General features: G+C 37.3%; 1 protein-coding gene across 1 annotated transcript in view; it reads right to left on the bottom strand.

Moving 5' to 3' along the window:
• The window catches only part of TRPM3 (transient receptor potential cation channel subfamily M member 3), a gene marked incomplete at its 5' end in the record, with an annotated part of 447,240 nt that overhangs the window by 404,248 nt on the left and 27,012 nt on the right, over positions 1 to 15,980 (bottom strand).

Raw genomic sequence — 15,980 nt, 5'->3', positions numbered from 1 at the left:
ATTGAACTCAAGATGCTCCACTACATGCTTTTTATACAGTTCTAAGTAATCCTGCATCTCAAATCACAAATTTGAGAGAAAGAATTCAAAACACTGCTCAAGTGAGCATTTATCTCTTCCTCAATGGAGTTCCCACAAAATACGAATTTTGATATCTGAGACAAATTCTGTATTTTCTTCAGACTTAAGTTGCACCTCATGGGACCACATCATTTCTTCTGAAAAGTGAAAGGAAAAAAGTGAATTCAAAAGGATGTGACTGCAGTCATGTAAATATGGATACATAATAAATTACACTTCTGACTGATTAGCACATATTATCAGACAAAACTATTGTGAAGCTAAAAATTTAATAGGTCTGTCATTGACACCTAAATTGCCTGAGTTGAGCGGTGAAGTAAAAATTATATGTTTTCCATTTACTAGAAATACTGTATTCAAACCAACATGAATTATTTTCCTTCATTTTTGTTACATGACATTGTTACATGACATTTTTAAAGTTGTTTTTGAAAGGCATATGAAAAATACAGTAAAAATATTTAGGTTGTCAAAATTAAGTGATTTTGTAATTTAAGATTATAAATTTAATTTGACCTGAGCTTGTTAAATATCAGCTTCCCCAGAAACTTTGTTTTTTCTTAGCCTATTGGAGCAGAGTGGGGGAAAAAAATAAAAATAAATAAAAAAATTCCTGGCATAATCATGTCAAAAATTCAGCTGCAAATATTGCAGTTTATATGCTGTAGCATATAAAAATACATCAGCAATTACAAAATCATATAAAAATTCATCCATTCAAGACATATTCTCATTCAAGACATGTTCTCATATTCTGAACAAAATCAAAACAAAACTAAATGCATCTTCAAGAAAGTAGAATTTGTCTTTTGTTTTTCCTATAATTGAAAGCATTTATGCTCTCATGGCTCTTTCTTTTTCCTCATTTGAAATCAAGGGGGATTTCTGTAGGAATCCATAGGGTGTCCTCCTAAATAAAAATTCAGGGTGAGCTCATATAGATAAATGGTGAGGGTATCATTTAACTGGGTATCATTTAACTGAGTGGGATTATGCAAGCAACTGTCTGTATCTACATCAGAAAGAAAATCTAGCACAACACATTTACAGTATCATGATCAGATGCACAGAAACAGCTGTCATTTCAAAAATCAAAATGTTTTGGACTTCAAAGTAATCACTGCATTACACAACCAAGAAAACCTAAAAGAAAAACCCTAATAAATTCAGTGCCACTGACACATTTTCTTTCCAGCACAGACTAATATTTCTCTCACTACATAAAAGAAACTTTTTGTCTGGTTATCAACATGTGACCCCAAATATCTAGTAAGTCAACATCTGACAGTGAAGTTACTCTTTTAAAGAAGAATCTGCTACACTACACTAGAATAAGCCAGCACAAAATGATTTTATTTGAAATAGACAGACAGATCTTGTTCTTCATGAGATCTCACTGTTTCTTTTGCAAAAACCAATTCCTCTACCATAGAAAAGCATGTTAATATGGGTTGCCTTTTTACCACAGACATAACTGTCTACACTGAGTTACAGCAAGACTCCAAGAAACTCCAGTAGGAATAAGAAAAATCTTCCAGGAGTAGGCTTTCATTTTCCAGGCAGTTCATATGAAATTGATGTACTAGCATTTTGCACTGAGATTCTAACAGATTTTGTAAAAATATTCTTAAAATTAATCTTTTTTAATTCGGCATATAAAAAGAAGACGGGACAACATTTTCAAATACTGGAGAGAGATATACATGTACATGCATATACATTCTAAATTTCAAATGCTTTTCAGTGTTTTTGTTTTCACAACAGCATCAACTGAGTCAGAATTTTAAACTTCCTGAGATACTTCAGTAAGCATCTATAAAAGATTTTATCTGAAACATCATGGGAACTTTATTATTTATCTACATAAATAGCTGGGCACTAGAACATGTTCCCAGGGAAGTGGTGGCGTCACCATCCCTGGGGGTGTTTAAGGAAAGGCTGTATATTGTGCTTAGGAACATGGTTTAGTGGGTGACATTGGCAGTAGGATGATGGTTGGACCAGATGATCTTGGTGGTCTTTCCAATCCTAATGATTCTGTGATTCTATGACTGTGGAACTGATGGACTAGAAGTATTCTTTTTCTTATGCTGTTTAGATATATCTAAACAGAAAAATATACACAAATATTCAATGTTAAGTTTATCTGATACATGTTGGGATGGTCTGTGAGAGAGTAAGGGGAAAGGAGGAAAAATAACAAAAAGGAAGAAAAAGATGGCTAAATGTTTGCACTTACAGACTTATGGAGGTTGCTTCTCAGACAACAGTAGGTAAGTGGGTGGGTACAAATGTCAATCAAAGGCCCAGGATCAGGTATAACATAGCATAAACAAGAAAGAATGAGGAGACTTTGACTCAGCAGGAAGAGGCAGAGAAACAAAAGGTGGATATTTAATCATGCTTACTAAATCTGGATAGGATAACAGACCTGTGGGTGAGCCACAAGCAAATACAGCTGGTGCGCTTCTTATACGCCTACCCAGCAGCTGTCAAGCCTGAAAGATTGGCAGAGTGGTCAGGATGGAGGCACCATAAAGCTGGACAAGGGGAGTAGGTAGCAGTAAGCAGCAGTGCTTTAAATGTTAAACACTCTGAAAGCTTCTTACTCCAAGACCATTTAGGTATGCACTGGAGTAGATGTGAAGGCAGTCAGAAGGAGGTACAAAACAGAAATATAAAGAAAAAAGCTACAAAATAAAAATGAGAGTTGAGAAGCATAAGGTGATATTTGGTAAGGAGCAGAAGGTAAATTACTCTAAATCATATAAGCAAAGACATTCAAAAATAAAAGCATTTGTTAGAATTTGGGATTCAAACCATTTCCCTTTGTGTTCTGTGTGATGTGAGAATACGTTCCCTATGATGTGAGAATGTGGAGGTTTGAAATGTTCTCGCAGTTTCCCTTTATCCCTTTTTCCCAGCCCTCCATCCACTGCAGACCTCAAACCATATTGAAAGAAGGCGTAAATAAATGGGTTGTGTTAACATGTTAACATCTTAGAAAGTTGCAAATATTCTTTCTGAAATCAAAAAAAAAAAAAAAAAAAAAAAAAAAAAGCATACATCAAGTACCCCTGTTTGGGAATTTCCATATTAATTCACCTCTTTCCCATAAACACTCCTTTCCAGTACCATGCCCAAGAGGGGACCTGGGAATGTTGCTATCCAGAGAATAGCACAGTTTGATGCTATGGAGTCTGTCAATCTCTATGTATAAAGGATTCAGAGACATGTTTTTCATTCAATGATTTGCACCATTAAAAGCAACCAAACTTCATCTTCTGGTGTAGATCTGAATTAGTCTATGTTAACCTTTTCTCTGTATTTTATGTGATAATTTTACCACCCACAACAGAAGATTATATATTGTGCGTAGGTACAGACAGACACACCGATACACACACAGTATATATCTACCTGAAAATTAGCTGCTTTAAAAAACAAACAAGCAAACAAACAAAAAATCGGCTTATCTTGAACCTCAAAATAAAGAGTTAGAATAACTTTCAAGAGCCCGTGTATATATCAGCATTTCTCCATAAAACACAAGATTTAACGGGTGCTAGGACCTAATTGACACTTGGTTGGTCAAGCTGACTGGTTGACTGGTTAAGACCAGTTCCTACTCTACAAGACCTATAGTTCCCATGCCCCAGGTACTGTACTTGGGACCTTCTGTTGGAATTTCATACATTTCAATTGCACTTGCTGTTGGGCTTAGCAGCTGAGAACATGCTACAGAACAATTCGAGGAAAGCACATAAAATTGTTGGAACAACTTATAGTTGCAGTACTATAGAGCTAACAACATGCTAGCGTGGTGCCAGCATGGGAGTTCAGGATTTCTGAGCTGGACAAAGAGATGGTGGTGAAGTCAAGGAGGTGCATCGGCTTGTTACTTGAGAGAAGCCTGCAGCACAGGCCCTCAAACATCTATTTTCTTCAGAAAAAACATTTATTTTCCTGAGCTTAAGCCACTCTCTTCCCTCCTCCACCTAAAGTTGTAGACAAATTTCCATTATAAAAAAAAATAATAATAAAAATAATTAAAAAAATATCTAGAAGCAGCACTGTTAGAAACAGTTACTACCCGACTATCTGAAGTCTCCAAAATACTAAGAATTATAGTGAACAAATAAACTTTACCCAGAAGGAAAAACTCCTATTTTATCCCAGAAAGATGATATTTTAACTTCATTAAAATACACTGATGACAAGTGAAGTGTGAGTCCAAAACCATCCAAATTAAATTGCTCAGATTACATTACACTGTGCCTTGACTAGACAAACTCCCAGAATGGTTAGTCTCTAGTTAGTCACTAGGTAGGACATTGTGTATTCAGATAAATAGACCAGAGCTGGAATCATTAACAGAATATTTGACAAAATACATCTGTTAAAATTTAACATGTGTTCATGTAAAAACAATAAAAATAAATAAAAAATCTAATAAAAATGTTAGAGCTATCAAAGTTAATGCATACTTATATAAATAATACCTACTTCAAGTCACTGTAACACAGGCAAATATAAGCCAAAAGAATTTCATCTTTCTAGGCAAGCCTAGATGATGTGAGCAAAACTAGCATGACACAAAATCAGTCATTAACCCTTTTCTTATGTACATATAATACAAAATTGTAAGGAAGGTATCTTTTCAACTAGAATTTGAATACAATCACACATACATACACACACAAAAGAACACTTGTACCTTGTCAACTTGTTTTGCATAACAGCTTCTCCAAGCTGTTTTTAAACAGGGTTGTTTGGATTTTAAAAACAATCCTGTGCATCCTTACATCAAATTCTTTGATTTCACTTTCTTCTTTTGGTGAATTCAGACACAAATTCTGAAAAGCTGTTGTTTTTTCTCTTATCAAGCAGGAGCTGCTGAAGTGAGCCTGTACACAAGACACAATTTTAGGTAGCCTGAGCTTCTTCAAATTATATAGTAAACAGCTTATGAAGTCACAGATGTATTTAGATTTGAAGACATTGGCCACCTTATCCAATTTGTGCTCAGAGCCAGGCCAAATTTAAAGCTAGGTTACTCTGGGACTTGCACAGTCAAGTCACTTTTTCTTCCTAGAAAGCCAGTGAATTACTGAGGATAAATTAAAAGCCATGTTTTACTTCCTCCCCACAACAAAGTTTGGGAAAGGTGAAGAGACACAGTGAAACAGCCAATATTTGTTTAAAACCCTAAGCAGCATTTTTAAGAGAAATACAGCTGTCTGGGAAAGGAGAGGCAGAGGTGCTTCTGACCCAGCTGTGCTCTCATGAGGTGACACACGCCAAGTCAGAGCACCTTCCAGAAGAAATGTATGAGATCAGTGAAAACACTACTGCATTAACAATGACCTTCACTCTCATGCTTGTTTTCTGCAGTTTTGTGTTTTCTTTGTGAAGCCACACTTCCTCCTTTTCCTGCATAGGCCTTTAATTCCCCTGACTTGCCACAATCATTTCCTGTTCATACTGATTCATTATGACACACACCAAGAGACATAAAGTCCCCATGCACCACATCCTGCATCACCATTACCACTGTATCAGCAGCATTCAGAAAATTGACAAGCACTCCAAGATACTAGATACTCAGTCACTAAAAGTCTTAAACTATTGACTACCTCATTATGGAAACATGCTTTTAGCATCACTAAGCACATACCACCTCACAGGACCATCAGTCTCAATTACATTTATATAGGCTTACAGGTTCTAAACAGTTCTTGCAAGACAACTGTATGCTTGAGATTAAAACTCAACTCCCTCTTATAAGGAGAATGAGCAAATGGTGCAATATAGGTTTCTGATTCTATACGTTTTTACCATAAGACATCAACCAGAAAAAAATCCTTTTCCTTTGAGCTTTTTTTTATTTTGTTATTGGTTATGTTTGTTTTAATCTCTGACAAGGAAAATAATACAGTGAATAAAACATTAACAAAATTCCTGCTTAGCTCTTGTGTTCATTGCAATTCCTAAGCAGAAAATAATATAAAGTATATATAAATATACTTTATATAAGTATATAAAGAATATACTACAACAGTATATTCAGGATGCACATTGTCAGCAACTACTGCTGCTATTTCATCACAATTCAACACCAAAAGGTACCAGTGGACTACTCAATTAAAATAATTTTACAGGTCTGAATCATTTTAAGCTTAGTATTTAAAAACAGTATTTATGTTTTTAAAATGCCTCATGCTTGATTCACAGAGAATCACCAGCAAAACCCATAACACCACAAAAATGCTCTGGCAATGTAGTCTCACAGAATCACAGGATGGCTGAAATTAGAAGAGATCTTTACAACCTCCAATTGATCCAATCTCCAATTTGTCAAGCAGGTTCTCCTAAAGCCTCGGACTATGTCCAGACTGAAGAACCTCTCTGGCACCTCTGACAGTGCTCCTCACACTAAAGTGCATCCTGATGTTCAGACAGAACCTCCAGTGTTTTAGGTTATGCCCAGTTCCTCTTGTCTTATCACTGAGCACCACTTAAATAGAGCATTCTCTTTGCACTGTCTCTTCAGGTATTTATAGACATCGGTGAAGTCCACTCACCTGTTCCAGGCTCTGATAAGCTGAACATTCCCAGTTCTCTCAACCAAGTCAAATATCTGGCATGTTCAATTCCCCAAATAAATTTATTTGGATAAGTTTCATATGATTCTCAGAATACATTTTTGAATACATGTAATAATATCCAAATTATGAAACCAAGTGAAGGAAACCAAACTGCTTTTACTTGACATTCAGAATGAAATTATATATCAATAAGAGGATGAGAATCCCCACCTCTTTTGGACAACTTATACACAGACAACTTATTCCACATAATTATTCTCAGTCCTTCAAACTACCTTCAGAATATGCACCTGTAAACCAAAATTATGTTGTGAAGAGCTCAGCTAAAACAATTGCACTCAATACTAAGCATTGCAGTAGTAGTAGTAGTTATACTACTTTCATACAAAGGTATATTTTTCTTATTGTTGGCTCAATGTTATCAGGGCCTTGATACCTGTCTCACAGGGATAACAGGCTTGATCAGCTTTTCTCTTGATAATATTTTTTGCCTTCCCAGACTCCCAACAATTATAAGATTTTCATTTTTGTTTTCAAAATTGCTAATTTATTAGCACAATCACTCCTATAGTCTACCAAAAGTCATTAGTTTTATTATTATTATTTAGCTACTTCAATTATTCTTAGCTACTTAGTACTATTTTTTACTTAGCGACTTCAATTTCAAACTTGAAAATGGGCAATTATGCCAGGAACCAATGTTATTTCCACTTGTCCTTTACATATCCCTGTGCCTATGATATAATCTCTTTTTCCAGTAAACGTTTAATAGGTCCTTAGATCACTGTAGATTCTACAGGATTTATGTTACAGATTAGTTCATCAGTTTATTCAGCATGCATTCCCTAAAATGCTTCAAATATTATAAAATAATAATAATAATAATAACAACAACAATAATAGAAATGTGCCTCACATTATTTGCAAATGGATGCAAACACATCTTGGTTTTCTATGCATTCATAGCTGTATTTTCCAGAAGTTATCCTGAATGCTTAGGAATACTAAATACCCTGTTCATAGGATTGAAATGTATGTTGGGCATACATTATGCTTATCCAAATTTCTGGTTTTAGTTCCTTTCCTTCTGTGATGCAGGGCCATTTTAAGAATGTACTAAATCAAAAGTACAGGTTCATCAAAAGCAGTCTATTTCAGAAGCAATAACTATCAAAATTATAATTATCTTTCATTTTTTAAATGTTATACAACTATTTTTATGCAACTAAAACAGACTATACATTTCAGAAACATATCAAAGTGATGGCAGTAACATGAATAATTTTTATGAAGTAGAGTCAGTGGATCATTACTGGATGCTTGTAATTGCAGTTAAAATTAAAGACATCATCTGACAGATAAACAAATAACAGAATTGAGATATTACATACAGACTTTAAATATTTGGATATGCAGAAGATATAATGTCTGAAGGATTGTTGCATAATATGTATTTAGCTAACATTCACAATCTTGCCTTCTAAATAGTCTTAATAAGTACTTTGAATTTGCTACTGCAATCTGCTGCATCTTCATAAAACTTCAGCGAAAGGACAAAAATTCCTGAAACATACATGAAAGTTTAAACCTTCTTATAACATTGGGATGATAGACATACATTTCTAGACCAGACTGTACTCACAATCATCTCTACCAACCTCCTGCACAAGTGGTTGGGTTGTTCAGTGAAGATCCCCCTCCGCTGTGAGGTAAGCTGGTATGCTACGTGGGTGAGAAGGGGAAAGGTGCTCCTTCACAATAACAGAGGCCTCTTTGGCACTCACAAAATTCAGACAGTTTGCATTAACTAGGGACAGATACTTGCACTGATATATTAGAAAGATTACTTTAACATTGGTAGTATTTAGAGTGTGAACAATTCAAGAGTTAAGTCTCTCTTTTATTTTTTTCAATAGAATATTATATGACTCACCAATTAATGTTAATTATTGCTTCTAAAGAGCCAAGAACTGACACTGCTCCTGCTTTTAAGGAGGGGAAGTAACAGGAACATCAGCCAAGGAATGACATTTAAACAGTAGGTTAAATACATATATGCATAAGGAAATACTTCCTAACATATTTCCTATGCTAGAGATGACAAAAAAGTTCAAAGAAATGATCCTTTGCTCTGATCCATATCTTATATTTTGCTTTCAAAAAGCTCATAACTTAATGGACATATTATTAATCTAAGAATAAGCACATCACCTGAATGTATTTATTAAATATTAGGTTAGCACTAATTTCATCAAAGGCATTGATAGGCAGCATAATAAATAAATAAATAAAAATCTTGATTGCAATTTATTTGCTTCTATTTTAGTGATAAAATATAAAACCCCAAAGTGCCTTTTTCATCTATTGGAAGAAATTACTTTACTACTGAAAGAAATAACTTTGAATTGCACTTAGTCCTCCATTCTAATAAGTAGATGGCCCATTCTCAACTGTGCCATATCTTTGCTACAACATAGCTGAAAATAGTTGTTTTCCTTTCTGTGCATGTAGGTCTGCAAAAACATGTCATGTTTTCCTTCCTATACAGCCACATTTGCCCTGAGCCTTTGTTTCTTTTATTATTATTTTGCTTATTGGGGGCTATTGAAGAGCAAATGACTGAAAGCTAAGAAGAGGTCAATAGAAAGCTTTATTTTTGTTACTTTCATTGAGACATGGCAACTTGTGTGAACAAGGAATAAAAACTACTGAAAATTTTCAAGGTATTTAATAGATATTTTCCTCCCACTTTTCTCAGGTTGGAAATATTTGTTGTGTCAATACTTTCAACAGAAATTATATCTCTGGCAAGAGTCAAGATTGATTATAGAATTGAAATACACTGAAGGGCAAAGAATGGCATTAAAAGATTAATTTGTAATTTGAAATGATATTGTGTTATCCATGAGAAGTAAATAAATCCCATATGTCATCTTTGGAATATTAAATTTAAATTTCCTTCCTTTTACATAAATCCCACTTGATCTTAGCTTTTCTGAATGCGCATAGTCTGCACAATCTGCAGGAGTTGTTATGGTACTTTATGGGCCTAAGCCAACCCAAAACAGCATCTAGATTGTCTTTTGGTCTTGAATCCTATCAATCATATCCAAAATGATGCTTTGATGCAAGAATCTGATCTCCAGCCTCAGTCAGAGCAGGTTATTTCACTTCCTATGAGACAGTTCTTAACTTCATTTAATTTTCCAAAGGTGTAGGAAATCAATTTAAAAACCCCATCCTCAGTATTGTCTGTTTTTGTCAGGCCTAAATATATTCCATATAGCTGGGGAATCTAATCTAAGAATTTCTAAATACAGTATCCATATTAAAACCTCTACTCCTACATGCTCCAAAATGCAAAAATTTGCAAGTGAAATCAGGAAAACTAGAAACAAAATTAATTCATTTTCAATTCTCTGGTTCAGAGGGACAGTATCACTGCTGGACAGTTATAATAGCTCTAGTGGATGGATTAATCCACATGTGATTTTAATATACAAACTCAAATATTTATAACCAGAATGTTATAATGAGAAAGTTTTTTGGCCTATAAAAGCATGATTCAGGAGAGTGTTGCCTGCAGGTGATCCTCCCCTCTCTACTCATCCCTGATGAGGCCACACCTGAAGTATTGTGTCCAGTTCTGGGCTCCCCAGCACAAGAGGGACATGGAGCTACTGGAGTGAGTCCAGAGGAGGGCTGCGAAGATGATCAGGGGACTGGAACACCTGTTGTACGAGGACAGGCTGAGAGAAGATAAGGGGAGACCTCATCATTCTGTATAAATACCTGAGGATGTCTCTGGGATGGAGCCAGACTCTTTTCATTTGGGTCCCGCAACAGAACGAGAGGCAATGGGCACAAACTGAACCACAGGAAGTTCTGGCTGAATATGAGAGGGCACTTCTTTACTGTGAGGGTGACAGAGCACTGACACGCCTTGCCAAGAGAGGCTGTGGAGTCTCTTTCTCTGGAGATATTCAAAACCCTCATGAATACCATCCTGCGCAATGTGCTTTAGGTGATCTTGCTTGACAGAGGGGTTAGACTCTGTCTCTTCCAACCTCGCCCATTCTGTGATTCTGTGATTTTAAATGCACTAATTCTAAATTGCAGTACATGTTTGATAGCAGCCTTGCTAACTTAGTGATAGTCACTGTGGCACTTCCATTTTTCAGTGCCTCATGGCCCTGCATAATTCATTACAAAATATAAAATGAATTTAATTAAACTGTAGGTGCTTGGTGCCAGATTTCTCTCTTATGTGCGGGCACTGCCAAGCACATAGTTATTTTTAAAACCCTGGAACACCAAATATTTTACAAATACTAGAGGGCTAGTTTGTCCTTCGCCACAGAACATATGCTCAGATAAAATCTGACAAACGGTAAAATAAAAGACCCACATTAAATAAATATATAAAAATAGGAATTGATCTCTTTTTTATTTATAGAGATCCAAATGGAGAAAAGACTACAGTTGTGTCTGAAAGCTTAAAGACTATCTTTCTAAACTAACTGGGAAAGAACATTTAGCATAGTGTGGTCTTTGTCAAAGGCAGAGAAATACTTGTGCTAAAAACAAGAGCAGCTTGTCAAATCCCCATGAATGATGCAACAAGGCCTGTACAAGGTTGATAAAAAGTAAGTAGGTGAGATAGTATTCATACAGGATGTTAAAATTTTTTCATTAAATTAAAAAAAAAAAAAAAGTGATAAATACTATCAGATCAAATTATCTAGAGTTATACTAAGGAGTTATACTACATTTGAACAGAAAAACAGAAAGAGGCAGAAGGTGTGAAGATAATGAGAGACAGAAAATGAACTGCTGAAAGCAGCAAATAGGCCAAAAAGTGGCAATATATCTGATGAAAAGAGCAGGATCTATGTGTGTGATGAATTTCTCATGTTATAGACCTGAGAAACAAACTGATGACATCATGAAGTCTCCCCGGACAGATTGCCACAATAAAGAATCAAGCACTAAGATCTGTTATTTAAATTTCTATTATATTAAATTAAATTTCTCACTCATTAAACTCATTAAACAACAATAAATAAATAAATAAAAATCCATTAAGCCTGAAATAAGACTATAAAAATGTAAGACAGTAAAACTGCTATTATTCTACCTTGATTCAAATAATTAAATTAATTAAAGTACATGACTCTTCCCCTCTTCCCCCTCTGTTTTTTAAAGAAGTATCAGGGCATGAATTACATGACACTGGTAGAAAAAGTTCATGACTATATTATAAATCTCCTAAATGACCTTTTTCTCACCTATCAAAGAAATGAGAAAATAGGAGGAAAAGAAATAAATCACAGCATCTGATCTGGATGTTGATTTTTTAAAAGGAAAATGTGACATGACTTCACTTGAACAAATGAGCTGTCTAACAGAGGCTGTATAACAGCAGTGAAAAAAAAGAAAATCATGAGTTATGAGTTAGAAAATTTGATGAAAATCTTACAGAGCAAATGGGGTCTTGAACCCACACAGCTTCCACTTACCAGCTTCTCATGGCTAGGCCTAACACCACAGTACTGATACTGGGTCAGAGAAAAAATTAAGATCCCCAGACATTTTGTGTAGAAAGTTAGATATTAAAAAATAATTTATGTGTGTGAAAATAAATGAATAAATAAAAGTCATTGTTTTTTAATTGACTTCTAAGCATTCTGAAGTATCACTGCCACCTCCAGAAGATGGCACCAGCCACCTTTATTATATTGTGGAATAACACATTTGCCACTTTCATGCTTTCCCTACTCTAATTAATGCACACAAAACCTGTCCATTGTCTTGACAGATTCATTTGTTTAATTTTCGGAGGTAATTCTGTAGGCTGCAAATGGTTTTCTCAATTTACTTCAACATTGTAATGATTTACATGTTCTGCAGAATTTAGCTTATTTCATTGAAATGTATAACATCTTCATTGACTCTGTAATTCTGTCCTGCTGTAATGCCTATATAAAGGGTAATAAAGCAGACATATCCTAAAGGTAAGAGCATCTGGTTTACAGGATGTAACATAATTATCTTAAACAGCATAATGCAACTGTAGTACTATTAGCAAAATATTAGCTTTTACACTAAATTTTTTTTTTATACAGTAAATAAAACAGCAAAATATTTGAAAGTTCTTCCCACCCCCCAGATTTCAGTGAATTGCTTTTCATTCTCAGTGTTTCCACTAAAAATTGAAAAGTTATTTCATGACTAACTTCAGGACAACAATGTTCTTTTTTGGTATTATAAAAAAAGTATCTTGACAGAAAGGACAAGGTAGTGATTATTCTGGGATCACATTTGTAATTCTAATTTGTCTCACATCAGGACCATGGAGACCATGCAAGGTTAGGAAAACCTTGGCAACAACAACAACAAAAAAACTTTCAACTGTAGTTTTCAAATATGAGTGACTTTCCTTCCCTCACTAGTTGTTACCTGAAAATCTATACAGTCATGATTATTTTTTTTAACTCATCCTCTCAGACTTACAACACACTGGGATGCAGCTGGGCAATAAGTTCCTGTCAATTACAGTATCCAATCTTGATATTTTTGTGCTGCTGTATTCCTCCTTCTTATATTCCAAAAATCACAGCTGGAAGCTTTTTCCCTATTTTCCCTGCAGATAGAATAGTTGTCAACAAAGTTAAATAACAGCACTGATATACGTTCTAAATTTAGGGCTAAATATTTATAGTCAGGAGTTGTCAGTACCTGATGATACACTGAAAGTTTCATACTTCCCATTTAACTGATTTTGATTTAGTTCAGGAAGACATTTTGTTTATTTTTTACTTTACTTCTTCTAACAGGACAAATGAAAAAAAATAATGTATATACACACACACACACAATTCCTTTCTTCTGATTTATAGGTAAATAATCTGGCCCTGGTTTCTGTGAGAATTTAACCTGAGTTCTTGAAAATGATAAAGAGATTTTGAGAGTTCCTTAAACTCCCAAAGGAAGACCAGAAAATGGACCAGAAGTCCTCAAGAATGGTGAATTTTATCATATTTAGAAGTTCTACAACCATGCTAAATAAGTATCAGCCTATGGTTCAAACTCACAATGGGTAAAATACTCACTCAAGGCCCTACATACACTGTAATAGATGGTGTCCTTACTATGATAAGGATGTACAGGACTCAATTCTCTCTCTGTAAATTTAAGTAGGGTTCCAATTTTTCACAAGTTGCACAGGGAAGCCCCCTAAAGATTTGAGATGTTTCCTCAAAGAGAAAGAAAATATACAGAAGTGTTGGAGGCTGTTGTGCACACTTGGAGGGCTAGTGTGGAGGGTAAGTGGTATTATACACCCATAGATTTACACTGTCCTTAAGCTGTATTGAAATTAGAACTTCAATAAAAGCATTTTTGAGTGTAGAGTGTAGAGTCCTGCACCTGGGAAGGAACAACCTGAAATATCAGTACAGGCTGAGGGACGACCTGCTGGAGAGGAGCTCTGAGGAGAAGGACCTGGGGGTCCTGGTAGATGACAGGTTGACCATAAGCCAGCACTGTGCCCTTGTGGCCAAGAGGGTCAATGGGGTCCTGACGTGCATTAAAAGGAGTGTGGCCAGCAGGTCAAGGAAGGTGATCCTCCCCCTCTACTCTGCCCTGGTCAGGCCTCACCTGGAATACTGTGTCCAGTTCTGGGCTCCCCGGTACAAGAAAGACAGGGATCTCCTAGAAAGAGTCCAGCGGAGGGCCACAAAGATGATACAGGGCCTGGAGCATCTTCCTTATGAGGAAAGGCTGAGAGACCTGGGTCTGTTCAGCCTGGAGACAGGAGACAGGAGCCTGAAGACTGAGACAGGATCTCCTCAGTGTATATAAATATCTGAGGGGTGGGGGACAGAAGGAGGTAGTCAACTTCTTCTCAGTGGTTTGTGGGGATAGGACAAGGGGCAATGGCTGCAGGTTACAACACAGGAAGTTCCACACGGACATGTAGCAGATCCTCCTGATCTCATGGAGCAGATCCTCCTGAGAGTCATCATGCAGCACTTGAAGGGCAAGCAGGCGATCAGGCCCAGTCAGCATGGCTTTATGAAAGGCAGGTCATGCCTGACGAACCTGATCTCCTTCTATGACAGAGTGACGCGCTGGGTGGATGAGGGAAAGGCTGTGGATGTGGTCTACCTTGACTTCAGCAAGGCTTTTGACACCGTCTCCCACAGCATTCTCCTCAAGAAACTGGCTGCTCTTGGCTTGGACTGGCGCACGCTTCGTTGGGTTAGAAACTGGCTGGATAGCCGGGCCCAAAGAGTCGTGGTGAATGGAGCCAAGTCCAGTTGGAGGCCAGTCACTAGTGGCGTCCCCCAGGGCTCGGTGCTGGGGCCGGTCCTCTTTAATATCTTCATCGATGATCTGGACGAGGGCATCGAGTGCACCCTCAGTAAGTTCGCAGATGACACCAAGTTAGGTGCGTGTGTCGATCTGCTTGAGGGTAGGAAAGCTCTGCAGGAGGATCTGGATAGGCTGGACCGATGGGCTGAGGTCAACTGCATGAAGTTTAACAAGGCCAAGTGCCGGGTCCTGCACCTGGGGCGCAATAACCCCAAGCAGAGCTACAGGCTGGGAGAGGAATGGTTGGAAAGCTGCCAGGCAGAGAAGGACCTGGGAGTGATGGTGGACAGTCGGCTGAATATGAGCCAGCAGTGTGCTCAGGTGGCCAAGAAGGCCAACGGCATCCTGGCTTGTATTAGGAACAGCATGACCAGCAGGGCTAGGGAGGTGATCGTCCCCCTGTACTCAGCTCTGGTGAGGCCGCACCTCGAGTACTGTGTTCAGTTTTGGGCCCCTCACTACAAGAAGGACATCGAGGTGCTTGAGCGGGTGCAGAGAAGGGCGACGAAGCTGGTGAGGGGCCTGGAGAACAAGTCCTACGAGGAGCGGCTGAGGGAGCTGGGCTTGTTCAGCCTGGAGAAGAGGAGGCTCAGGGGCGACCTTATCGCTCTTTTTAGGTACCTCAAGGGAGGCTGTAGCGAGGTGGGGGTTGGCCTGTTCTCCCACGTGCCTGGTGACAGGACAAGGGGGAATGGGTTTAAGTTGAGCCAGGGGAGTTTTAGGCTAGATGTTAGGAAGAACTTCTTCACTGAAAGGGTTGTGAGGCACTGGAACAGGCTGCCCAGGGAAGTGGTGGAGTCACCATCCTTGGAAGTCTTCAAAAGACGTTTAGACGTAGAGCTTAGGGATATGGTTTAGTGGAGGGCTGTTAGCGCTAGGTTGGAGGTTGGACTCGATGACCTTGAGGTCTCTTCC

Source organism: Aythya ferina (assembly GCF_964211825.1).
Source record: "Aythya ferina genome assembly, chromosome: Z".
Lineage (NCBI taxonomy): Eukaryota > Metazoa > Chordata > Aves > Anseriformes > Anatidae > Aythya > Aythya ferina.
Note: the sequence above shows the minus strand (reverse complement) of the source record. Positions and strands in the feature narration are given on the sequence as shown.